Below are 27,892 nucleotides of genomic sequence, written 5' to 3' on the forward strand. Positions count from 1 at the left end.
TGTTATAGTTACTCAATAAACCTTTGTTACTACTGAATGAGTTTGAGTCTTCTTCATCGAGATTCAGAGGACCTCTTCATTAACCAAGGGTTGAGTAGCACATGTTACCTACCACACAGGTAACAAAACAAAAGGTACTGGCTGGAATTCTCTGGTCACTTCAGTTCACTTTTCCTGCTGGCAGCACATTCCTGCCAATGGGTTTCACAGTGGCGTGGGTGGTTACAATGGGAAATTCCATTGGCATGCGACCAGAAGATAGAATCCACCCCCCACTCCAGCGTATGGCCCGGGCCGAGGAACAGGTGCCTGGAGGACTGGAGAATCTCCTCCACTATATAAATGCAAGTCTTTCCTTAAATCTCTCTATTTTTCTCCCTTATTGGTCCTCAAAATATTTGATCAAGCTACTGGTTACCTGTCTTAATGTCTCCTTTTTTGGCTCCCTGTCAATGTTGTCCTCTCAAGTTCCAGTGAAACGCCCTGGAATGTTAAACTATTTGAAATGTGCTGTATAAATGGGTGTTACTGTTCCAAAACAGCCTCTTGATTTAAGACCAGTGGCATAGGAGACTAGTTAGTGCACAAAAACAAACTCTGTCTCCCCTGAAATGGACATAGTCAAATTCTGATATCCACGCCTGACTGGCAATGGAAATTCAGTAACTCAGATGGTCAATGCAGGGAGGATGTGTCTGTGTTTCCTGTATATTGGCAGGTTGCTTCAATAACCGACTATCCCACCATTTCCTTTTTGTTTTGACATTATTTGGCTGGTTTCCGCTTATCGAGCTCAGCTCAAAAGTGAAAGCTTCGGCACTGTCTGCTATCATTCGGTTGGATCCACAGCTCGAATCTCCACGCTTCCTGACTCGGTGACAATGAACAAAATGCTGATCTGTCTCCTCGCCTGCTGCCTGATGCTTTCTGTGAGCACGGCGCAAAAGGTATACACTCGTTCTACAGTTAAACCCCCACCTCTAATAATATTAGTTCAGAAAGGCATTTGTTTTCATGGTAACATTCAAAATCTACATGAAATTAACTTCGTTTGGGACTTCAAATGACAATGATTTGATTTCGAAGCTGACGGCAATGGGAATAGAGTAGATTATCCGGATTGTTGCCAGGTCCTGGCAGCGGTTGGAGAAGGGTGGTAGTGGATTGAGTGAATTAAACTTGGAGACACGTTCTGGTCATTGCAAATCAGAAATAAGATAGGTTTATCGGAAGTTGAATTTTGCAAAGGGCTTCATGACCTGAAGGTCAAGCCAATATTTTTTAAATGTATCCTTTCACCGGATGTGAGCAAGAGTAAAATTTATTGCCCGATCTTAATTGCCCTCAAAAAGGTGAGTGGCCTTCTTGAACCACTAAGGTCCATGTGATGTAGGTATAGCCACAGTGCCGTTAGAGAGGGAGTTCAAGGATTTCAATCCAGTGAAGGATTTGCAATGCATTTCCAGGTCAGGATGGTGAGTAACTTGGAGGGGATCTTGCAGGTGGTGGTGTTCCAGATATCTGTTGCCCTTTGTCCATCTGGTTGGTCGAGATGGCATGAAGGGAATGAATGTCGAAGGTGGTGGATGGAGTGCCAATCAATCTAGATGGAATTGAGCTTCTTGAATGTTACTGGAGCTGCAGGCAAGTGGGGAGTACTCCATCACTCGAAGTCCCGAGCTCCCTCATGCTGACACTGAAACCAGCTTGGTGATCTTCTGGGTGAGCAGCCTCCTAAGTGGTCATCTCTGTACTCGCTGTCCTTAGGACAGCTTCCAACTCAGTCAGGGTACTGGCAGCTCCAGAACCGCACCAGGAAACCTGTTCCCAGGTGAGGCAGATCGGGACTCAAAGTGGAGGCGCCCTTCAAGTTGTACATTGTCCCTTTGTCGTTGTCCAGTGGAGGGGTTAATCATTTAGGCTTTGTAAGTTCAGAGTGCAGTCTTTCCTGCCCTGCCATCCCAGCACTGGGGAACTTTCCAGGGGTGGGAATGTTTCGGGAAGTTGTCCCCTCCAAGCTTGTCACCACCGGACTGGAAACGTCCTACTCATTCTTTTCTCCCTTGTGACATTTTCTCAGCTTCTTGCTCCAGTCAGTTAAACTATTTCAAGTGTGCAGTGAAACCTGAGGTAGGTGTATACAATTAATAAACAGCGAGGTTTGCCAAAGGGCGCTTTGTTGAAAGGAGAAAATTTAATTTGTTTTATGTTAAACGTCGGATCCCTCAGTTTAACCCCGTCACCGTTTGGATCTGTCCCTCCAACTGGTTTCTGAATTGTCCGATTCTCCTGATATTGCTTGGGGATTATTCACTTTCCAGACAATGTCCCTAGTTTCTGGAGCAATGTGTTTGAGAGCACTCTGTAAATCCAGGCACTGAAAAAAATGCCTGGTGTTGAAGCAGATTATCTGATTTATAACGGGTATAGTCACTGAACACTGGGATTTCAAGGCCTGCCTTGCAAATGTTTGAAATGTGTTTGAAATATGGATAATCAGAAGGTGATATCTGCCTTCAGACTGATTACAAACCCAGTAGCGCAGTGGTTAGCACAGTTGCTTCACAGCTCCAGGGTCCCAGGTTCGATTCCCCGCTGGGTCAATGTCTGTGCGGAGTCTGCATGTTCTCCCCATGTCTGCGTGGGTTCCTCTGGGTGGTCCGGTTTCCTCCCACAAGTCCCAAAAGACGTTCTGTTAAACGAACTGCACATTCTGAATACTCCCTCTGTGTACCCGAACAGGTGCCAGAATGTGGCGGCTCGGGGATTTTCACAGTAACTTCATTGCAGTGTTAATGTAAGTGTACTTGTGACAATAATAAAGTTTATAGGTATTTGGGTGTGATAGGGTTTGATTAAGTCTTTTTTATTCTTCAATCTATTATTTCTCAAATGTTTGCATCTTGCCCCTCTGGGGCTGGTTTAGCACACTGGACTAAATCGCTGGCTTTTAAAGCAGACCAAGCAGGCCAGCAGCGCGGTTCAATTCCCGTTCCAGCCTTCCTGAACAGGCGCCGGAATGTGGCGACTAGGGACTTTTCACAGTAACTTCACTGAAGCCTACTTGTGACAATAAGCGATTTTCATTTTCATTCATTTCCTGTTTCACACAATTTTGGTTTAAACTAGCAAATAGGAGATGCACAAATGAGTTGCAGTGAAACACTTATTTTTCATTTCTCCCCCACCTCACTATCTGGAGTTGGTTCTGTCAATCGAATTTGCCAATAACAGGAACTTCTAATTTAAGGCATCAACCTGCTCTGTTTACCCGTCCCCCACCCCAACCCCTGCTTGAGGGCCCAGTCAGTTCCCAGGGACTGGCATGAGAGGTGGATTCAGGCCTGGTTTTAACTTTTAACCTTATCTTTTAGTCACTGGATTTACTGTGCTGAAGTAGGAACATGGTCTGAACAGTAAATAAAGCCAGACAGTATTAGGAGAACATGATGATTAAAAAAGCTTTGAAGAAATGATTCACTGAACAGTGTCTTGGGTTTAGAGAAGGCTGTCAAACCCATTCCGTCCCTCACCCACAATCTCCTCAAATAACAGTTAAATGGTGGGGGTGGGGGGGGGGGGGGGGGGGGGGAGGAGGAGACGGGTTCTGCAAGATACATTTGTCACCTTCATGCTCCCCAAACCTTTGTTTTTTTATAAATTTAGAGTACCCAATTCATTTTTTCCAATTAAGGGGCAATTTAGCATGGCCAATCCGCCTACCCTGCACATCTTTGGGTTGTGGGGGCAAAACGCATGCAAACACGGGGAGAATATGCAAACTCCACACGGACAGTGACCCAGAATCAGGATTGAACCTGGGACCTCGGTGCCATGAGGCAGCAGTGTTGACCAGTGCGCCACCGTGCTGCCCATGCTCCCCAAACCTGTCCTGATTTATAGGCTGTTTGTTTAAGGAACTGACTGTGTGCCGCACAGGAATTTCCCCAATGCAAACAAAATGGTTTTTTTCAATTTGGAACCGCACTGACTTTTTAAGAATTAATTTACAGGATGTGGGCATCGCTGGTTAGACCAGCATTTATTTTCCATCCCTAGTTGCACTTCAGAGGTGGTGAGCTGCATTCTTGAACCGCTGCGGTCCTTGAGGTGTCGGTACAACCACTGTGCTGTTAGGAAGGAGTTCCAGGATTTTGACCCAGCAACAGTGAAGGAACGGCGATATATTTCCAAGTCAGGGTGGTGAGTGACTTGGAGGGGAACCTCCAGATGGTGGGGTTCCCAGGTATCTGCTGCTCTTGTCCTTCGAGATGGTAGTGGTCGTCGGTTGGAAAGTGCTGTTTAAGGAACCTTGGTGAGTTACTGCAGTGCATCTTGTAGATGGTGCACGCGGCTGCCACTGTTCGTCAGTGGTGGAGGGTTTGAATGTTTGTGGAAAGAGAAGCAATCAAGCGGGCTGCTTTATCCTGGATGGTGTCAAGTTTCTTGAGGGTTGTTGGAGCTGCACTCACCCAGGCAAATGGAGAATATTCCATTACACTCCTGACTTGTGCCTTGTCGATGATGGACAGGCTTTGGGGGGGGGTTGTTCAGGAAGTGAGTTACTCGTCATAGCATTCCTAGCCTTTGACCTGCCCTTGTAGCCACAGTGTTAATGTGGCTAGTCCAGTTCAGTTTCTAATCAATGGTAACCCCAGGATGATGATAGAGGGGGATTCGCCGATGGAAATGCCACTGAATGTCAAGGGACGATGGTTAGATCCTCTCTTGTAGGAGATGGTCATTGCCTGGCACTTGTGTGACGCGAATGTAACTTGCCACTTGTCAGCCCAAGCCTGGATATTGTCCAGGTCTTTCTGCATTTGGACATGGACTGCTTCATTAGCTGAGGAGTCACGAATGGTGCTGAACATTGTGCAGTCATGTGCAAACATCCCCACTTCTGATCCTATGATGGAAGGGAGGGAATTGATGAAGCAGCTGAAGATGGTTGTGCCTACGACACTACCCTGAGGCACGCCTGCAGTGACATCCTGGAGCTGAGATAATTGACCTCCAACCACCACAACCATTTTCCTGTAGGCCAGGTACGATTTCAACCAGCGGAGAGTTTCCCCCCTGATTCCCACTGACTCCAGTTTAGCTAGGGCTCCTTGATGCCATATCCGAACAAATGCTGCCTTGATGTCAAGGGCAGTCACTCTCACCGCGCCTCTGGCATTCAGCTATTTTTTCCATGTTTGAACCACGTTTGTAACCAAGGCTCCACCTCTTTCATCTTTGTGCCCAAACCTCACCCCCACTGGCCTCTCACATTGTCCCCTCTCCACCCTTTCTGCTGCTTTTTCTGACGCCTCTTCCCCCATTCTCTCCACCGCCTTCTCCCCACTTCTCCCCCCTATCTCCACTGCCCCTCCCCCATTCTCTTCACTGCCCTCTCCCTGACATCTCTGCTGCCCTCTTCTCATCCTCTCACCTTGCCGTCTCCCCTGTCCTCTGCACTGCCTTCTCCCCCTCATCTCTATGGCCCTCTCCCCAATATCGCATTGGCCTATCCACTGCCATTTTCCATTGCATCTCCGCTGCCCTCTCCTTGTCCTCACCCCACCCTCTCTTCCGACCTCCCACCTACTCTGTCCCCGTGATTTCCCCACCAGTTTCTCTTCTCTTTTCCCTCCCTACACTTACCTTATCCTCACTCCCCATCTTCTCTCCCAACCCCTCCTCTGCACTATCCTCGCCATATTACCCACCCTCTGCCCTGCACTGGCCCTGGTCTCTCCCCATGCCACTCTCCCCTTTATTCACTTCCTGATTTCTCCCCAGCGTCTCTCTCCTCACCTTTGTCCTCATCTTCCTGCACCCTCTCCTGACCCACTCACCATCCCTTCTCTCTGCCTTTCCCTTTGCTCTGCCTCATCTCATGGTCTTCATCAACCTTTCCTACACCTTCCCTTGACCTTTTCCCCCAACCATCTCCCACTTCATCTACCTTCCCTTTCTGTGACCTTCTCCTGCCCCTCCCACCTCACCATCAGCCCCACCCTTTCCCACCTCACCGTCTCTCCTGGCCTCTTCCATCACGCTCTCCCATCTCACCACCTCCTCACCCTGAGCTTTGCCTGCCCCACATATCCCATCAAGTTAATTTCCAACTAGTGGTTATTGTTTTTAAATCCGTTAATGGACTCGCCTACGTTACTGATCTCCTCCAGCCTTGCATGCCCTGTATTCATTTGCCTGCGATACCTTTAAACACTATCCACTGCTAATTCAACTCATTCAGCCACAATCCTCATTCCTCTTGAACTTTCTGTCAAGTCCTTTTCCATTTGGCAATCTTCCTCTCTGTTTTCACCAACCTTCTCAAAGATGTCCCACTCTAATCCTTTTCTTTGTCCCTTCTTCTGTAGGCTATAGATATGTATGTTCCACCCATAAAGTTTTGACTTCCACGGGGTTTGTGAGAGGTGGTGGCAGAGTGATATTGCTATTGGACTAGTAATCTAGAATCCCAGGAAAATGCTCTGGGTTCAAATCGCACCATGGCTGATGGTGAAAATGTAATTTAATTTTTAAAAATCTGTAATTAAATCTAATAATGACCATAAAATCATTGACTGCAGTGAAAATCCATCTGCTTCACTAATGTTTTTGGCTGTGAAATAGCCTAGCAGTAAGGGATGGGCAATAAATGCTGGCCCAGATAGCGATGCCCATATACCATGAATGAATTTTTAAAAATCAACTCCTGGGGTATGACTGCATGAACAATGGTGTTCGTCACTTCTCCACAGAAAATTAAAATTCTGTTGAATAAGATATTCTTTTGGTTCAATGCCTCTACCTTTTTGTTAAGTAATTAAAGGTAAGAAGGGTGCAACAGTTTTGCGAAATAAGTAGCATAAATAATCATGTTTTACATTTGATAATAGCTGTTTGATTGGAAATAGTTTCCACTGTAACGTAATGACTGTTCGGTTTCCACTGTAACGTGATGACTGCAAACTCAGTGAATTGCAACATTAACAAAATGTTAATGATTATTTCTGCAAATATCTGTAACGTGATGACTGCAAACTCAGTGAATTGCAACATTAACAAAATAGTCAGAATTTTAATATTTATCCTTGTGTAATATATTTAATGAGCTGGGTTATCTGCTTCTGTCCTTACCAGCTTGCAGTTTTATCCTTGCTCATTATATAGCAGTTGGAAAGTCATGAGTTGCTGGTGAAGTGGAAAATTCTAATAATCGTTCAGCACAGGTGAACACGCCACGTTTCATTGGGTCACACAGATGCAAGACATTTTTTTTTAAATGATGAAAAGAGCGAGCAAAGTTCTGTTAACTTCTGATCACCAGACGGAACTTTACAAGTAACCGCAAGTTGCTCTCTAACTGATCGGGCAGTGATGTAGCATGATATAAGACCATAGAACGGTAGAACACAGAAGGAGGTGTTTGGCTCATTACACATGCATTCTCTTTGAAAGAACCATTTAGTCAGTTTCCCTTAACACTGAAATGTTTTTTCTTTCAACTATTTAATACATTTCTTTATGAAAGTTACTATCGGGCAGCACGGTGGCACAGTGGTTAGCATTGCTGCCTACGGCGCTGAGGACCCAGGTTCGAATCCCGGCCCTGGGTCACTGTCCGTGTGGAGTTTGCACATTCTCCCCGTGTCTGCGTGGGTTTCACCCCCACAACCCAAAGATGTGCAGGATAGGTGGATTGGCCACGCTAAATTGCCCCTTAATTGGAAAAAATGATTTGGGCACTCTAAATTAAAAAAAAAACAAAAAATAAAAAATGAAAGTTACTATCCAATTTTCACTGCCCTTTCCAAGCTGTGCTCACTAAATCACAACTCTGTGTAAAACTCATTTTCACCTCCCTTTTGGTTCTTTTGCAAATCAAAAATTAAATTCCCTAGTACCTACATGATTTTAAACACCTCTCTCAAAACTCTTCTTCATCCATAATTTTTTTGAACACTTAAAGAGATCATGGTATATAGAAATGGACTAGAAAGTGAATTCATCCATGATCTTACTGATTGGTGGAGCAGGTTCTGGGATGCTATATTCTGTACTCTTGTTCTTATTTCTTATGTTCTAAATCCTCTCTGCTCTAAAAAGAACACACCCATCTTTTCCAGTTGCTCCACATAACTGAAGCTCTTTATCTCTGGTGCCATTCTATAAATCCTATCCACATGCTCTCTAAAGGATCAGTATTGGCCAAGTCATTACAGGAATGCAACTGGCGCAATGGTGATTTGCTGAAATGTTAGCAAGGATGAGTGAATACAGATCATTAAAGGCCAAAGTAGACCCCATTCTCACAGTTCTAATCCAGAAAGCCAGTCGCTGAAGGATAAACTAGAGCCAATCTTCACACACTGATAAGCTTTTATTTGCAGAGATAAGCATTAAAAGTATGCAGCCTGTAATGAACTCCAATTGGCTTTATTGGTTGGCCAATTGGAGTATGAGCTTCCTCAATGATAGCTCATTGAGGGGGCCCATATAATCACCTGTGTAGGCTTTGTGAGCAGTCTTAAGTTGACTGGAATGCTAGCAGCACTGTTTGTAGCTGCTCCTGTAATATCGTTATTGTAAATAAATATTGGTGTGGTGATGGAACTCCTGCCTCCCGTGGATTACTACACAGCCCCAAACTCAGCAGCTATAGTTTCAGTCCGGTCCTATATAATATTTTGGTATAACAGTCAATAAAGTGGACTAATTAATCAAATTAACAAATTAAGAAGTTACTTTTTTTTAAAATTTAGAGTACCCAATTAATTTTTTTCCAATTAAGGGTGTTTAGCATGACCAATTCACCTACCCTGCACATCTATTGGGTCGTGGGGGCAAAACCCACACAAACACGGAGAGGATGTGCAAACCCCACACGGACAGTGACCCAGGGCCGGAATCGAACCTGGGACTTGGCGCCGTGAGGCAGCAGTGCCCCCGTGCTGCTGAAGAAGTTAAATTTAAGTCATAGCCCCTTAAAAGGGCACTGTAACAAAAGATAAAATCTTGACAAAAGCTTTTCTTTTTTTAATAAATTTAGAGTACCCAATTTTTTTTTTCCAATTAAGGGGCAATTTAGTGTGGCCAATCCACGTAATCTGCACATCTTTGGGTTGTGGGGGTGAAACCCACGCAGACACGGAGAGAATAAACAAACTCCACACGGACAGTGACCCAGAGCCGGGATCGAACCCGGGTCGTCGGCGCCATAGGCAGCACAGTGCTAACCACTGGGCACTGAACAGGAGCTTTTCTTATCAAATTAAAACGCTCTCAGAGTTGGTGATGCATGTCAGCCCCCGTGGTGTTCATTGCTCATGGAAATCCACTCATATATATAGTCTTTTGAATAAAACTAATTAACAGAGAGACAAATTAACAATTTAAATGGGGAGTCCCTTCAGGGATACTGCAGCAAAATGACAAAATCACAGGGGAAACGTACAAAATTAAAATTAATATGTGATTATGTGGGTCAATAAAGCATTCCAGCCCCTCTGGTGGCCATGGTCATGTAGTCCACTTCTATGTATGGTTCTTTAGGGGATCAAATTAACAAATAAATTAACAAAAGGTCAAATTAATAAATTAGAGGGGCAGCCCCTTAAATAAATCAGAAACAAAACTTATAAACATCAAATTAAAATGTGTTGTTGGGGGTCAATAAAGCACCCCATCCTCCACTGTGCCCACTGAACACGAAGACCTCAACAGAAGCCCATTCCTATGTATAGGAGCACAAGTGAATGGCCAATTATTATTCATTGATGTACATCCCTAAATACAATTAAATTAGTCAATAATAATACAAATAAAACCAGCTACTTTTTACATTATTCTTCTCTTTCCTGTCTTCAGAACAAGGGAACCGAGAAATCCCAATCAGCTCTTCCTAACTTACACATCTTTCCATCTCCACATGTGAAGCCCAATCTAGTTCTCAGGTCTCTTGAACACTTGTCCTCTGACTTCTCAAAATGCCTGATCATCTGTCCATTTAATGGTGATGATTCCAATTAATTCTATGATCCATTGCTTTTGTTTCCTGCGTTTGATAATTGCAAATACATTCAGTTTAGATTTCTCTTTCAGCAATTTGTTTGGAGGTGCTTTTCTGTTGATACAGAAGGCTTTTAGATGTATATTGGAAATATTTTGACTTTGGGATATACAGCCAATTTTGGTTATTCATCTATTCTGTAATTCTCCTCGTTATTGTTTACATATACTTCACTCAAAGTCAAAAATAAGACATATTTACTGTCTGTACAACAACAACAATGTACATTTATATAGCACCTCATGCACATCGCAGGAGTGTCAGCAAACTACACCTTGCCCTGCACCACATAAGGACAGGTGACCAAAAGCTTGGTCAAAGGGTTAAGTTTCAGAAGCATCTTGTAAAGGGAAAGCAAGATGGGAAAGCAGAATGTAAAAGCAAATACTGGAGATCTGAAATAAAAACAGAAAGTGCTGAAAATTCATATTAGAGTCACAATGTTAATTTTGTTTATCTGGCCGCAGGTGCTCCTGAGTTCTTCCAGCACTTTCCCTGTTTGTACTAGAGAGGCAGAGAAGTTTAGCAGAGGAAATTTCAGTGGTTAGGACCTAGTTGTTTGAAGGTACAACTGATGAAAATTAGGGATAGGCAGAGGCAGAATTCAAGATGCACAGAGAACTTGGAGGATTGTAGGGCTGGAGGAAGTTTCAGAGATGGGGGCGGGAAGCTCTCATCCCGCGGCAGAGTGCTGACACCGTTGTAAACGCCATCGCGATTTCCGATTCTCCGAAGCGGCTGTGCCTGAGAGAATTCCGCCCAGGAAGTATTTTTGAAATGTGGCCACTGTTGCAATGTAGTCAAATTCAGCAGCCATTTTGTGTATAGTGAGATCCCACAAACAACAATGACCAGATAATTGGATGTGTGCGAACTCTTACTTGATTCAACACAGATTAACAACCAGGAAATGAGGATTTTGATTTACACCTTAATGCTGAGCTGATAACTGTGCTGTGAATGTTGGGTCCTTGCGGTGTTAAAGCTTTTGGCAGAAGGTTAAGACACTGATTGTCCCTCTGTTGAGTTTGCCAGACTTGCCTTACGCTGTTCCCTTTACAGGGTAAAATGTGCAGACTGTGCTGTAAGTAGCTTTGCTTGACTCACTGCTGTCATTACCAGCTGTGCTGCAGCTTCTGTGGTCATTGTATATGAGGTGGGAGTGGGTCGAGATTCTTTCTGGCGATTATGGGCTTCTCACTACTGCCGTGGGCAGCACGGTAGCATGGTGGTTAGCATCAATGCTTCACAGCTCCAGGGTCCCAGGTTCGATTCCCGGCTGGGTCACTGTCTGTGCGGAGTCTGCACGTCCTCCCCGTGTGTGCGTGGGTTTCCTCCGGGTGCTCCGGTTTCTTCCCACAGTCCAAAGATGTGCGGGTTAGGTGGATTGGCCATGCTAAATTGCCCGTAGTGTCCTAAAAAGTAAGGTTAAGGTTAAGGGGGGGGGGGGGTTGTTGGGTTACGGGTATAGGGTGGATGCGTGGGTTTGAGTAGGGTGATCATTGCTCGGCACAACATCGAGGGCTGAAGGGCCTGTTCTGTGCTGTACTGTTCTATGTTCTATAACTGACATATGCACTCTGAAATGAAATGAAATGAAAATCGCTTATTGTCACGAGTAGGCTTCAATGAAGTTACTGTGAAAAGCCCCTAGTCGCCACATTCCGGCGCCTGTCCGGGGAGGCTGGTACGGGAATCGAACCGTGCTGCTGGCCTGCTTGGTCTGCTGTAAAAGCCAGCGATTTAGCCTGGTGAGCTAAACCAGCCCCTCTTGAGAGCTTTAGAACGTTAATTCTGCATTTCATAAAAGCTGAAAACTGAGACTCGAAGCGAGCAGTGTAGTTCGAAGACTTAAATGAATCGCCTCCTCTGACATACAGGACATAAGACAAATGAACACAAACATGGGGCCCCAACAAAGAACCAGGAATGAGCTCATGGCTCTTGGTCAATATGTACTGAAAGTTTCAGTGGGGAGCTGTTTGAGAAATGCCGTGAGGTGATAAGTGCTGGGACACAATTTCACATGACATTTGTAGGATATCTTCCTTTTTAATGCAATTTGGCCCACTGCCCCATCTCCCTCTCCCATCCAAAAGGAGCTGAATATTGTCCATTTGACTCCTCATCCCTTTCCCAACTGTGTACTCAATCAGTGAGTTCATCAGCTAATAATTAATAAAGCATGATCTTCATCGTTTTCTCTCTCTCGCTCTCATACCCACAAGGCCCCAGCAGTGTTAGTGAAAATAGCTCTAAGTGATTCTCACTGGGGCTCTGGTCCCCTTCTAACTTGAAAGTTCTGACTCTCACTGTCCCCTCCTCTCCTGACAGTGCGGACTCTCACTAGTGTCTGGTTCCAAAGCCATGATTCCTTCAGCACCCCTCCTCCCAAGGTGCCCAAGGCTGGACTCTTTGAGCATGGAGGTTGTCGCACACAAGCTGAATTATGTCTTCACTTTGTGCTCACCTGCACGTGGAAGAGGGACTTCTAACTAAATGTAATTAGGAGCAGAGTTGTTGCGTATTCCCTGCTCTCTGGCTGAAGAGACGGAAGTCAGGTATAGCACCACAGCGACCCTGGCTGACATCAGTTCACTCAGCATAAACAGGGGAGAAGATTTAAGACCTTCCCATGTGGAACCATTCAGTGTGTTCCCTCAGAAACATTTTTAAATCTAGCATCATATTGGATGACGCATATGAAATTATACAGAACTTACTACACACACACAGACCATTCAAGCAACAGACCTATGCTCCAGTCAAGCTTCTTGGATCCAACTTTATCAATCCCTATCAGTGTCACCTTCCCTTCTTTTCTCTCTCTTTGTTATTCTTAACTTACTAACAGGGAATTGACACTCTTAATGGTTTCTCTCTCTGACTGCTTTCCCCATTGTTACAATACCACAAAATCTATACTGCAGAGTTCAGGGCAGTGCAACATGCACAAGGTCTGCCAGTGGGACAAGTCTCAATCACGTGTTTTTGCTGCTGCAGTTAATTGTTACCATGCACATATAACACTTAGATAGTGTGCACCAAAATAAATTCTGCGCTGTGGTTTCTTTCACACCTAATGTCTTGCAGCTGCACAAATGAAGTCTGTGAGTTTACGCCAATCATAGAATCTTAAAATCCCTCCAGTGCAGAAGGAAGCAATTCGGCCCATCAAGTCTACACTGGTCCTCCGAAAGAGCACCACCCATCCTATCCACGTAAACCCACCTAACCTTTGCACACAAAGGGATAATTTAGGATGGCCAATCCACTAAACCTGCCCATCTTTGAACTGTGGAAGGAAACTGCAGCACTCGGAGGAAAGCCACGCAGACATGGGGAGAACCTGCAAACCCCATACAGACAGTCACCCGAGGTCAGAATTAAACCCATGTCCCTAGCATTGTGAGGCAGCAGTGCTAACCACTGTTCCGTGCCGCCTAACATTATATGAGCATCAATAACAACTTGAACTTATATAGCTTAGTTAATGTAGTCAAACCTCGTAAAGGTGCCTCACTGGAGTGTTGTCAGTCAAAATTTGACACTGAACCACTTGAAGATATACTAGCACAGGTGACCAAAAGATGCTAAAGGAGGTAGGTTTTCAGGAGCATCCTTAAGGGAGAGGCGCAGAGGTTCAGTCTTCCAATGTTGGGGTCTCGCAGCTAAAGGCATGCATGCCAATGGTAGGGCTATAGATATGTGTTCAGCTCTCTGTAGGGCTGAAGGGAGTTACAATGATAAGAGAGAGGTATGGCCTGGATGGATTTGTATATAAGGATACCAACTCAGAGCCAGTGTATGTCAGTGAACATGGGCGATGGGCGAAGAGGGCTGAATGCGAGTTAGAATACTGGCACCAAATCTGAGTGAACTCAAGTTCACGGCGTGTGCAAGATGGGATACTGGGCAGGAGAGCAGTAATATACTTCTGCGCAAACTAATCCAGCGTCTCTCGCGCAACATTTCATCTACGTCTGAAATATTCAACATTTTCAAACCGTAAGAGAAATGTAGCAGCCCAGTAAGGGCTGCAGACCTTTATCCCTGTGCATGTTAGTTAAATACATATTTGGGTGGGTAATCATTGGAAGACCGAACAGAAAAACTGTTGTTGAGCAGAAAGATTCAACATTATCAATTTGTTTCGAAATTTTGCCAATGGGCAGCATTCCTTGCCCTCAAATGTTCCTTCCTATAACACAATTTAATTCATAATGAAAATCTCAGCGGAAACATTCTGTCAGGTTTATTGATGAACCAATTAAATCATGCAATATAGCCAAAAATGTGCACATACAACCCAAGTGCACACTTACCTTGCACGCATGTTAAACATTGACCAGGAAACTTGAAGAACTTCCCTGCTCCTATTCAAAATAATACCAAGAGAAGGCAGATGTGGACCACTGTGGTGAATGTATAAATACCGTTAATTCACCAGTATACTGTGTTACATTATACCATGCTATTAACCCTGTGGGCTCCATCTACGGGCCACTGTGTGGCTTCACCCACAGGGGGAGATATGGAGCATGTATGGGCTCCGCCCATGGCTCCGTCCCTTATAGGAAGTATAAGAGCAGCAGACCTGTGGGACCGCCTTCAGTAATGTACCAGTTGCAGGCAGGCAAAGTTGTAAGCTGATTAAAACCACTGTTTACTTCGACTCGAGTGAATTGATGGTCGCATCAATTTAATCAGCTTAAAGAACTGCTATGGAATCAGCCCTCAAACCTGACAGACTGGAACTCAATCCACAGGCTGCGGAGGCGAAATAAATTTTTCCACATTGGCTTCGGTGTTTCAAGGCCTACCTGGCTGCGTCGTCGACATCATCCGTCACGGACGAACAGAAATTGAGTCTCCTCCACGCACGGGTGAGCCATCGCATTTCTGCCCAACTCGACGAAGCCACCTCCTATACTGAGGCCCTCGCGATACTCGAACGCATGTACGTGCGGCCTGTGAACAAGGTCTACGGGCGACATATCTTCTCTACTCGCCACCAGCGCCTCGGGGAGTCGCTAGATGACTAAGGGGCTGTTTAGCACAGAGCTAAATCGCTGGCTTTGAAGCAGACCAAGGCTGGCCAGCAGCACGGTTCGATTCCCGTAACAGCCTCCCCGAACAGGCGCCGGAATGTGGCGACTAGGGGCTTTTCACAGTAAGTTCATTGAAGCCTACTCGTGACAATAAGCGATTTTCATTTTTCATTTTCATTTGAGTGACCTCAAAGCCCTCGCGCACGACTGTAACTATCAGGCTGTTACAGCCACTCAGCACATGGAGCTCGCCGTCCGAGACGTTTACGTTGCGGGGTTCAGATCGAACTATGTGAGGCAGCGCCTGCTCGAAAAAGGGGCCCAGGACCTGGAGGACACGGTAAAACTGGTGACCTCCCTGGAGGTCACTTTTCAGTGTCTCATTGCGTTCCCGGCCAACCACGCGACTCCCTCGTGGGCCCCCGACTAGAGACTACCCCAGGCCTGTGCCGCGCGGCTGCTCGCTCATCATGGGGGGCTACCTTGCTATTTTTGCGGCCAGCCTCATCACCCCCGGCAACAATGCCCAGCCCGCAACGCGAACTGCAGCAGCTGCGGGCGAAAAGGACACTTCGCCCAGGTCTGCCTGGCCAAGCCTAAACACTCGAACTCGAACACACAGACTCGATCCACCGACCCTCAGGCCCGCTGACCCCGTAATGTGGCAGCGTGTCTGCCGACTCCGACTCCGCACAACACGTGCGACTCACGGGGGCCGCCATCTTGGCCATCCTCCCCCACGCGGCCAGCCACGTGCGATCCATGGGGCCGCCATCTTGGGCGCCATCTTCCTCGCCGCCCACCTCGTGCGATCAACAGGTGCCGCCATCTTGGCCATCACCTGCTACGCCGCTCAGTGCGTACGACCTGCACGGACAGTCATCGCAGGGCCGCCCCAGCACCACCGACCATGCCGCCGATTATCCCCAACTCAGTGCAGTCACCTTGGACCAGTCAAGACACCTCAAGAACTCCATGATGGCCGTCCGGGTTAACGGATACGAGACACCTTGCCTGTTCGACTCCGGGAACACCGAGAGCTTTGTTCACCCGGATCTAGTAAGACGCTGCTTGCTCCCGGTATTCCCGACGCAACAAACAATCTCCCTCGCCTCTGGGTCGCACTCAGTACAAATCCAAGGGCGCACTGCTGCAACCTTAATGATACAGGGCGCCAAGTATACTAATTTTCAATTGTATGTGTTCCCAGACCTCTGCGCCCCTCTCCTTTTAGGACTCGACTTTCAGGGCAATCTCAGGAGCCTAACTCTTAGTTTTGGCGGACCCCTGCCCCCGCTCACCATATGCAGCCTCGCAACCCTAAAAGTCGACCCTCCTCCCCTCTTTGCTAACCTCACTGCTGACTGCAAGCCAGTAGCCACTCGAAGCAGCAGTATAGCCTGCAGGACAGGACGTTTATTAGGTCCGAGGTCCAGTGTCTCTTGCGGGAAGGAGTCATAGAAGCCAGCAATAGCCCCTGGAAGAGCTCAGGTGGTGGTCGTCAAGGCCGGGGAAAAGTTCCGGATGGTGGTTGATTACAGCCAGACCATTAACCGGTTTACGCACCTTGATGCGTACCCCCTTCCCCGGATTGCAGACATGGTGAACCAGATCGCGCACTACCGCGTGTTCTCCACGGTGGATCTGAAGTCTGCATACCACCAGCTCCCAATCCGCCCGGAGGACCGCCACTACGCGGCGTTCGAGGCAGACGGCTGACTTTTTCATTTCCTCCGGGTCCCCTTTGGCATCACGAACGGGGTTTCGGTGTTCCAACGAGCGATGGACCGAATGGTGGACCAGTACGGGCTGCGGGCCACGTTTCCGTACTTGGACAATGTCACCATCTGCGGCCATGATCAGCAGGACCACGAAGCCAACCTTCACCGATTTCTCCAAACCGCCCAAAAACTTAACCTCACTTATAACAAGGAGAAATGCGTTTTCCTGACAACCAGGCTAGCCATCCTCGGCTACGTCGTGGAAAATGGGGTCCTGGGGCCCGACCCTGACCGTATGCGCCCCTTCCTACAAATCCCTCTCCCTCACTGTCCCAATGTCCTCAAGAAGTGCCTTGGAATTTTTTCCTATTACGCCCAGTGGGCCCCCCAGTATGCAGACAAAGCCCGCCCACTATTTAAGGCCATCCTTTTCCCACTATCAGCCGAGGCTCGCCAGGCCTTCAACTGCATCAAGGCGGACATCGCCAAAGCCACCATGAGTGCGGTGGACGAGTCTGTCCCTTTCCAGTTGGAGAGCGACGCATCAGAGGTCGCTCTCGCCGCCACCCTTAACCAAGCAGGCAGGCCGATAGCGTTCTTTTCATGCACCCTCACCACCTCTGAACTTCAACACTCCTTGGTCGAAAAAGAAGCTCAAGCCATCGTGGAAGCCGTGCGGCACTGGAGGCACTACCTCGCTGGTAGGAAGTTTACCCTCATCACCGACCAAAGATCGGTTGCCTTCATTTTTGATAATTCGCCGTGGGGCAAGATCAAAAATGATAAGATCTTGAAGTGGAGGATCGAACTCTCCACCTATAATTATGATATAGTATATCGTCCTGGGAAGCTCAACGAGCCCCCAGATGCCCTGTCCCATTGCACATGACCCGACGCGCAAGACGACCAACTACAGGCTATCCACGATGACCTCTGCCACCTGGGGGTCACCCGGCTCGCCCATTACATCAAGGCCCGCAACCTGCCCTTCTCCACCGAGGAGGTCAGAGCTGTAACCAGGAATTGCCAAATCTGTGCGGAGTGTAAACCGCACTTCTATCGACCAGATAAGGCCCACCTGGTAAAGGCTTCCCGGCCCTTTGAATGCCTCAGTATTGATTTCAAAGGCCCCCTCCCCTCAAATAATCGCAATACCTATTTCCTTAACATTATAGACGATCCCATGCCCCAATATGACCACCCCCACCGTTATCAGAGCCCTGCACAGTGTCATCACCCTGTTTGGTTTCCCCAATTATGTCCACAGTGACAGGGGCTCGTGATTCATGAGTGACGAACTGCGTCAGTACCGGCTCAGTAAGGGCATCGCCTCGAGCAGGACTACCAGTTACAACCCCAGGGGAAACGGGCAGGTGGAGAGGGAGAACGCGACGGTCTGGAAGACCGTCCTACGGTCCAGGAATCTCCCGGTTTCCCACTGGCAGGAGGTCCTCCCCGATGCGCTCCACGCTATTAGGTCCCTCCTTTGCACGGCCACAAACCAGACACATCATGACCGCTTCTTTGTCTTCCCTAGGGGCACTACCACTGGGGCCTCGCTTCTGTCCTGGCTGAGGACACCGGGTCCTATCCTCCTTCGGAAACACATTCGGACCCATAAACCGACCCCCTGGTAGAGAGGGTCCAGCTCCTGCACTCAAACCCACACTATGCATACGTCGAACACCCCGATGGCCGGCAGGATACCATCTCCCTCCGAGACCTGGCGCCCGCAGGTTCCCCCACCGCTACCACTAATGTACCCCCCACACTGTACCCCGCCCAAGCTCCAATGTCCAGCGCCCCCACACCTATTTGGTTTCCGTGCTCCCTTCCACCCGGCACACCAGTCCGCAGGAACGAAGCTCAGGAAGAACCGCCCCCGGAGTCCACCCCAGGGTCCGCACCAGACCCACTTCCACAGCCACCCAAAACGGCTGTGACACCAGTGCTTCGGCGGTCGCAACGTACGATCCGGGCGCCAAACCGACTGAATTTGTGAACCCATCACCCCCGCCGAACTTAATTCTTTTTACAGGGGGTGAATGTGGTGAATGTATAAATACCATTAATTCACCAGTATACTGTGTTACATTATACCATTCTATTAACCCTGTGGGCTCCATCTATGGGCCACTGTGTGGCTTCACCCACAGGGGGAGATGTGGAGCATGTACGGGCTCTGCCCATGGCTCCGCCCCTTTTAGGAAGTATAAGGGCAGCAGACCTGCGGGACCGCCTTCAGTATTGTACCGATCGCAGGCAGGCAAAGTTGTAAGCTGATTAAAACCACTGTTTACTTTGACTCGAGTCTCCGAGTGAATTGACGGTCGCATCAACCACGACAGCACAATGCCTCCTCAGTACTGCTGTGGGAGTGTCAGCCTGGATTTTGTCCTGGAGTGGGGTTTGAACCTCCAACTTCCTGACTGCGACATTGAAAGCCTTAACCATTGAGTCACAACTGACAGCAAATGCCTTGATTGTGTGTGGGTGGCCAGAACTCGATGCGGTCCTGGCGGATATGTCTGACTGGAGTTCTGCATTGTTTCAGTCTGACATCCTTTTACTTTATACATATTAAGGATATTGCTGATGTTAACTGCAAGAGTGCCTAAAAACCCTGAAGAATAACTTGAAATACTGTTTCTTAGTGGTGTACATTTGTTTGGAATAATGTGAGGAATCAGTCAAATCATTGTGTAAAGAATTAATATAGAATATGTATTAAAGTAAAAAAGGGGAAAAAAACAAGCAAAAGACTAATGTACATTACGACATTAAGTATATTAATAACTAAATCACCGGGGGCAGCACGGTGGCGCAGTGGTTAGCACTGCTGCCTCAGGGTGCCGAGGACCCGGGTTTGAGCCTGACCCCGGATCACTGTCCTTGTGGAGTTTGCATATTCTTCCTGTGTCTGTGTGGGTTTCACCCCCACAAACCCAAAGGTGTGCAGGTTAGGTGGATTGGCCATGCTAAATTGCTCTTTAATTTAAAAAAAAACAACAACAAAGAAACTAAATATCCCATGTTATCTGAAATTACCTCTTAATCTAAATGGTGCAGTGGGTGTGAATTTCTCGTAAATACTTGGCCCTTGACATAATGACATTCAGGACTACACTGCGCTTCCATTGCTCAGTAAGCTATTTGATAGATTTGTTTTCATTTTAAATCACCTTGTTATGATTATATCAGTCTCTTTGAATTAAACACATCTGTATTCTTTCCATTTGTCTGTTTCATCTTTATTCAACTTGCTAAAGATCGTATCTGATATCCTGATTTCAATTGTCTCACCCCATGCTCGCAACTCCTCACTTTTTTATCTTGCACTATGAGGCTGTGAGCTTGTCACTACGCAATCAGAAAAAAATCCCTAGATAATCAGTTTGTAATTTCTGTGTAGCTCAGTGTTCTATTGGCTGTTCAGCCACAGTAGGCATCGCTACTATGTGTGATCATGCTGTATCATTCCCTCGAATGAAGCGAATCCCTGCAGTTGGCAATGTTTCTACCATTCCTAGAACCACTTCTCCCATCTTCGGGGGCAGCAAGGTGGCGCAGTGGTTAGCACTGCTGCCTCACGGTACCGAGGTTCCCGTTCGACCCGGGCTCTGGGTCACTGTCCGTGTGGAGTTTGCACATTCTCCCCGTGTCTGCATGGGTTTCGCCCCCACAACCCAAAGATGTGCAGGGTAGGTGGATTGGCCACGCTAAAATTGCCCCTTAATTGAAAAAAATGAATTGGGTACTCTAAATTTATTTTTAAAAACTACTTCTCCCATCTTCAAGCTACTCCCTAAGTTTATTTTCACTAAAGGAATTTTTCTTGTTTCGCCATGAATGCTGCTGACCAGAGCATCTTCCTTCAATATCCCTTCTGGACAACAAATATCTGTATTCTACAATATCATGTATTGACATGTGTGTTTATCTCTTAAACTTTTAATATCTTACCCATTCTAATCTTTTATATGGAAATGCTTGACCTTCACACACAAAATCCTTAATCACATCAGTACTTGCTCGTCATCCTGCCCGTGTACCATTTCTGCACACATTTTCATTCTAATTATTTTCCTCTGTGTACAAATCCTACCTGCTTCTCCTGTACTCCAGCCTCTGATTTCACATTTCCTGCTTTAAGAATTAATACTCCAACTGGCTTTCTATTTAATTTCCTGCATACGGACTTGGTGTGCCCCAGTTTATTACAATTAAAGCATCGAACTTTACTCATTTCTCTTAGTCACTCGGCAACATCTTTTTTATTTTGAGGTAAAGTTTCTTTGGAGTGCTAAACCACTCCTTATTTTGATTCACTAATCTTTCTTCAACCTGCCCAGTTTCTATCTTTCTCAGATTTAAAAGAGCATCCAATGAAAGGTTTGAACCTATTAAATAACTCATAATCGTCTGCAAGCTCTGCTGTGTGTTTTGCAGTTTTAACGCTTTGTTTCTTATCATTATCCTTATCGTTGTAAGTAACGAGTCTTTAAATTAGAACATAGAACATACAGTGCAGAAGAAGGCCATTCGGCCCATCGAGTCTGCACCGACCCACTTAAGCCCTCACTTCCACCCTATCCCCGTAACCCAATAACCCCATCTAACCTTTTTGGCCACTATGGGCAATTTATCATGGCTAATCCACCTAACCTGCACATCTTTGGACTGTGGGAGGAAACCGGAGCACCCGGAGGAAACCCATGCAGACAACATGCAGACTCCACACAGATAGTGACCCAGCGGGAAATCGAACTTGGGACCCTGGCGCTGTGAAGCCACAGTGCTAGTCGCTTGTGCTACCGTGTTGACCTAAATTCTTCCAACAGAATTACTTCTCTAAGGGCCTCATAGGTTTCTATTATTATTTCTCTCATCCACCTGTCAAAATTACTTTGTTTAACCATTTCAAATTCAAAATAAGTCTGTCCAAACTGTTTTCTTATATATCAAAACATTTGTCTGTAAGTCTCCAGTACTTGTTCATAAGCATGCAGTGTACCTCACTTCACCATCTTATATTCCCCAGATGTATCCTCTGACAAAGACACACATGGGCGGAATTCTCTGCAAGGCCCGATGCCGTTGTGAAACCTGGAGAGGTTCACGACGGCGTCGGAAGCCTCTCCCGGCCCCCTATTCTCCCCTACCCGGGGGGATAGGCGGGCCGTACTGGGAAACTCGGCGGCCGGGCCCTGTCCCTGGCTTCAAGGCCCGGCGCGCCAAGAATGACGCCGCGGCGGCGCCTAATGACGTCAGCTGCGCATGCGCAGGTTGGACAGCTCAAACCCGCGCATGCGCGGTTGCCGTCTTTCCCCTCAGCTGCCCTGCAAGATGTGGCGGCTTGATCTTGTGGGGCGGCGGAGGGGAAAGAGTGTGTCCCCTTGAGACGCCGGCCCGACGATCGGTGGGCACCGATCGCAGGCCAGTCCCCTCCCGAGCACGGTCGTGGTGCTCGATCCCCGATCCGCCCCCCCCTAGGCCCCACACTTACCTGGCGCGCCATGTTCACGACGGCAGCGACCAGGTGTGGTTGCCGCCGTCGTGAACGGCAGGCCGCTCGGCCCATCCGGGTCGGAGAATCACCGGTCGCCGTGAAAAACGGCGGCCCGCGTTTCTCCGAGGGGTGTGTCGGAAAACCGGACACGCCATTTTGGGGGGGGTGGGAGAATAGCGGGAGGTGCGGGAGCGGACCTCCCGCTATTTTCCCAACCATTGTGGTTGCGGAGAATCGCGGCCATAGACTTCACTGGCCTCACCTACAAGTTTACTTTGTAAGAATAATGTCCATTTGTGACCATTTCATCTGTTTAGCCATTTTCTCAAAGTTGTTAAAAAATGCCTCGGCGTTCCTTTCGTCAAATGTTTGGAAGTGCCTGGACAAATCTAAAATCTGCCCACAAGGTTCATGTCTAGAACAGCTTTTTTCTCATCCAGCTTTGTTCTCCTTACTGCAACTCGCTGCATTTTAATTTGATGTTTTCCCTCTTTATCCTAAATTTATGCTAAATTCTGCATTTCCGCTTCCCTTGCGAAAGCTCTCTCTTTCTTGTATTTCTAGTTTCTTCATTTCTCTTTCCTTATGTAATTGAATTTTAGCTCATTTTATTTCCTCACTTGTGGAAGTCTAGGTCTGTCTCATACCATTTTCCATTACTACGCTTTCAATCACTTATCCTTCTTAGCCCTTAGACTTAATCCTAATCCCAATTTATCTGCCAATTCCATCAATTTAGCTTGAGGTACACTTTTAAAATTTGCTACGGCTATATTGTCTACTTCCAGATAAGCCTGACCTAGAGCAAGAGTCTCCTTATAGTAACTAACACGTTCTCACTTAGTTCCATATGTTCCTCATTCTCATTACATTTAAAAAGTCAGAAATCCCTACATCCAACAGTAATTATGCTTCTTAAAATCCCGACCAAGAGCCCCCAAATTTGTTAAGAACCCTGCTGATGTTACCTGTGAGAGTGTCTCAAAACCCCGAAGGTTTACTTGAAATACTGGTTCTTAGTGTTGTATATTTATTTGGAATAATGTGAGGAACTAGTCCAGTCATTGTGTAAACAGTTAACAAAGAATATTTATTAAAGTAAAAGAAAAGAAAAACTAATGTGACAAAAAAGACAAATATACACTATGAACTTAAGTACATTAATAACTAAACACACTGTGTTAAATTAAATGACTACTTGTTCCCAAAATATATCCACATTCCCTGAACTTCCTGAGACACCCTTTTTCCTAAGCAACTTCCAACTTTGTAACTCCATTGGTCAAATCCAGCTAATAGTTACTATCCAATACAATTTAGGTGCCCAACTCTGGGAAAAAGTCTCTTCCGGGTTCAATGACAGTGCAAAACTGCGTCTTTTAGAGGAGAATATCTGCAATCAACCATGGCTCTAAATGTCACCTGGAATAGGCCTCCATGTCTCGGATCATAGCTTTGGCTGGACTGTCTGACTGTAGGATGGAGAATTAGCCTCCTTCTCCAATGAAGGTGCTCGCAGTTATACTGTTCAGCCTCTTTGATATTCCACCCTGTGGATTCAGCTGTCTACCTATTTCAAATTCCTTGCCTTTAGAAGTTATCATTTGTATAGCCCCACTGATCTCTGGTAAACAAGGTTTCTGATATGGTCATTCTCATTCCAATGTCGCTAGATGTCTGCTAATCATGATACTGGGCAAATCACATCTTGTTATTCCTCTAGGTGCCTGCTGATCTTGTTACTTATCTGTCATTTTGTTTTCATTTCAAGTTCACTGTTAACCTCATTAATTTCCCAAATTTCTAAAAATAACCGTCAGCATTTTGTTACCCCTGGAGTATCAGGTAGACATGTGGATCTCCTGATCTGACTGCTACTCTGCCAATTTGCAAGTGACTTGGGAAATAATCCATAGATTATTATCTTTAAGGTTTCTGTCTCCAACCTCCCAAACACCTGCCCACATCAGCACCACCAGTGACCCCCCCCCCCCCCCCCCCCCCCCCTCACCCCCAGCTGCTGCTGGTTGATCTGGATCCCAAAAACAGTCCCTTCCCACCCCAGTGTCCCATGAAAATAAATAATTATTTTGCACACCTATCCTTTATCCACACCTTAATTCTCCTGATCTGTCTACTACTCTGCCAATTTTCAAGTGACTAGATTATTAGACTCAAGGTCTTGTTTTTTTAATTTAGAGCCTAATTCTTGATATCTTTCAGCAGGCCCTCCTCCCTACATACTTTTCTACATACGTTATTTTGTCCCAACGGAGACCAGGGCAACTGGATTTACTCCTCCCTTTCCAAGTTCCTTCCCAACATAATCCTTAGCCTGGCACTGAGTAGGCAATATATGCTTTAGGATTCTTGTTCATAGCAGTAGAGATCACTGTATAATCCCCTTAAATACAGAGTTCCTTATTACTACCACATTTTTATTCTACTTTTCCCCACCCCTCTTTTGAGTACATGTTTGAGCTACAGTGCCTTGATCTGCATTGAGGCTGACTCTTTGCTGTCTTTATGCTTGTCATCATAGCCATAGAAATGCTATATTGTAGACCATATTTGAATTCCATATTCGTAAATATTTTAACAAAAGCAAGCTACTGTTGGTACAGGATATCTGAAATAGTCAGTACTTCAGACCTGTTGGATAAGAGAGGTATCGACAGGACTTCCATCCCAACCTATTCCACATCCTCACTACCTGTCTCCCTCACAATTGCACCCTCAACTTGTGTTTTCCTATGGGGTGTGACTGCATTCTGGATAAAACTGTTCACAAATTCCTCTCCTTTTCATATGAAAAGTTGGCTGTCTTATATTGACCTGAGTTGAATTCAGTTTCAGGTTTAGAAGACTCCCAGGATGAAATCTGTTACTCCTTTTGCTCATTTTCCTGTCCCTTTTTTAGCAGGAAAGCACAACGACACCTGCGCCTGACAAATTGAAAACGGATACGACAACAACAAAAAATGGAGCTGCTGGGTTTGTCTCAGCCACTGCAACTCTGCTGGTTTTGCCATTTCTGCCAGTCTTCCTGCAGAGAGTTCTCTCCTAACCTGATCGTCCAACAGTCTCTTCAACTCACTCATCCGTCAGCATGGGGAGCCAATTCACACAGCCAATATCCATCTTCTGGCTCACTCTCCAGGTTCATCACTGGGGTCTGCCTGTTTCCCCCTACCTCCCCCCACCTCCATCCTTGATTTCCACTAATCCTTTCTCTCTGGTATGCTAAGTAATTGGAATCTATGTATTGTGTTATTGTCAAGAAAGGAGAAAAATAATTAAAACTAAACCAAAAATTCGGCAATTTGTAGAATTGACACCTAGTTGGAGACAAATATTTGTATTCTGATGATCATATAATGTGTTAGCCTTTGGTATAATTTTCACAATAATAAAAGGATTTCATGATGCAAAGCGTACATGATTGTCATGTTATTCGTTGTAATTCCTGTGTCCGGCTGTCTAACTTGCAATGAGACTTTATGGTTTTATGGGTTAATAATTGGTCATTACTGCAAATCAAAATTATTTTTGATTCTTGAATGTGAGCTCAAACTTGATAAGCTGAGCACTGATAAGGTACAGGTACAGGTATATATTACTGGATTAAATAAGAAATCTTACAACACCAGGTTAAAGTCCAACAGGTTTGTTTCGAATCACTAGCTTTCGGAGCACGGCTCCTTCCTCAGGTGAATGAAGAGGTGGGTTCCAGAAACACATATATAGACAAAGTCAAAGATGCAGTACGATACTATGACTGCGAGTCTTTGCAGGTAATTAAGTCTACAGGTCCAGATGAAGCAACTGGAGAAAAGGATAATCACAGGTTAAAGAGGTGTGAATTGTCTCAAGCCAAGACAGTTGGTAGGATTTCGCAAGCCCAGGCCAGATGGTGGGGGGTGAATGTAATGCGACATGAATCTAAGGTCCCGGTTGAGGCCGTACTCATGTGTGTGGAACTTGGCTATAAGTTTCTGCTCAGCGATTCTGCGTTGTCACGCATCCTGAGACTGCCTTGGAGAACGCTTACCCGGAGACCAGAGGCTCAATGCCCTTGACTGCTGAAGTGTTCAGCAACTGGAAGGGAACATCCCTGCCTGGCGATTGTCGCACAATATCCGTTCATCTGTTGTCGCAGCGTCTGCATGGTCTTGCCAATGTACCACGCTTCGGGACATCCTTTCCTGCAGCGTATGAGGTAGACAACGTTGGCCGAGTCGCACAAGTATGTATGCGTACCTGGTGGGTGGTGCTCTCACATGTAATGGTGGTACCCAAATCGATTATCTGGCACATCTTGCAGAGATTGCCATGGCAGGGTTGTGTGGTGTCATGATCGCTGTTCTGAACATAGAACATAGAATATTACAGCGCAGTACAGGCCCTTCAGCCCCCTCTAAAGTCCCTCTACACTATTCCCTTATCGTCCATATGCCTATCCAATGACCATTTGAATGCGTTTAGTGTTGGCGAGTCCACTACTGTTGCAGGTAGGGCATTCCACACCCTTACTACTCTCTGAGTAAAGAACCTACCTCTGGCATCTGTCCTATATCTATCTCCCCTCAATTTAAAGCTATGTCCCCTCGTGCATCCGAGGAAAAAGGCTCTCATTGTCTGCCCTAACGAATCCTTTGATCATCTTGTATGCCTCAATTAAGTCACCTCTTAACCTTCTCTCTAATGAAAACAGCCTCAAGTCCTTCAGCCTTTCCTCATATGATCTTACCTCCATACCAGGCAACATCCTTGTAAATCTCCTCTGTACCCTTTCCAATGCTTCCACATCCTTCCTATAATGTGGCGACCAGAACTGCACACAATACTCCAAATGCGGCCGCACCAGAGTTTTGTACAACTGCAACATGACCTCATGACTCTGAAACTCAATTCCTCTACCAATGAAAGCTAACACACCGTACGCCTTCTTAACAACCCTATCAACCTGGGTGGCAACTTTCAGGGATCTATGGACATGGACACCGAGATCTCTCTACTCATCCACACTACCAAGAATCTTACCATTAGCCCAGTACTCTTATCTTGTTATTCCTTCCAAAATGAATCACCCCACACTTTTCTGCATTAAACTCCATTTGCCACCTGTTAGCCCAGCTCTGCAGCTTATCTATGTCCCTCTGTAACTTGTAACATCCTTCTGCACTGTCCACAACTCCACCGACTTTAGTGTCATCTGCAAATTTACTCACCCATCCTTGTACGCCCTCCTCCAGGTCAATTATAAAAATGACAAACAGCAGCGGCCCCAAAACAGATCCTTGTGGTACACCACTAATAACTGGACACCAGTCAGAACATTTCCCATCAACCACCACCCTTTGTCTTCTATCAGCTAGCCAATTTCTGATCCAAACTGCTAAATCACCCTGAATCCCATGCCTCTGTATTTTCTGCAATAGCCTACAGTGGGGAACCATATCAAGCGCTTTACTGAAATCCATATACACCACATCAACTGCTTTACCCTCATCCACCTGTTTGGTCACCTTCCCGAAGAACT

The 27,892-nt window shown here is 46.3% G+C and overlaps 1 long non-coding RNA gene across 1 annotated transcript; it reads left to right on the forward strand.

The window, feature by feature from the left end:
- The first annotated feature begins 741 nt into the window (after positions 1-741).
- On the forward strand, positions 742-25,787 carry LOC119966483. The gene is made up of 2 exons (XR_005460777.1): positions 742-947; positions 25,271-25,787. It is a non-coding gene; the product is annotated as an uncharacterized LOC119966483 (long non-coding RNA).
- The last annotated feature ends 2,105 nt before the right edge of the window (positions 25,788-27,892 follow it).

This window comes from Scyliorhinus canicula, chromosome 1, assembly GCF_902713615.1.
Source record: "Scyliorhinus canicula chromosome 1, sScyCan1.1, whole genome shotgun sequence".
NCBI lineage: Eukaryota > Metazoa > Chordata > Chondrichthyes > Carcharhiniformes > Scyliorhinidae > Scyliorhinus > Scyliorhinus canicula.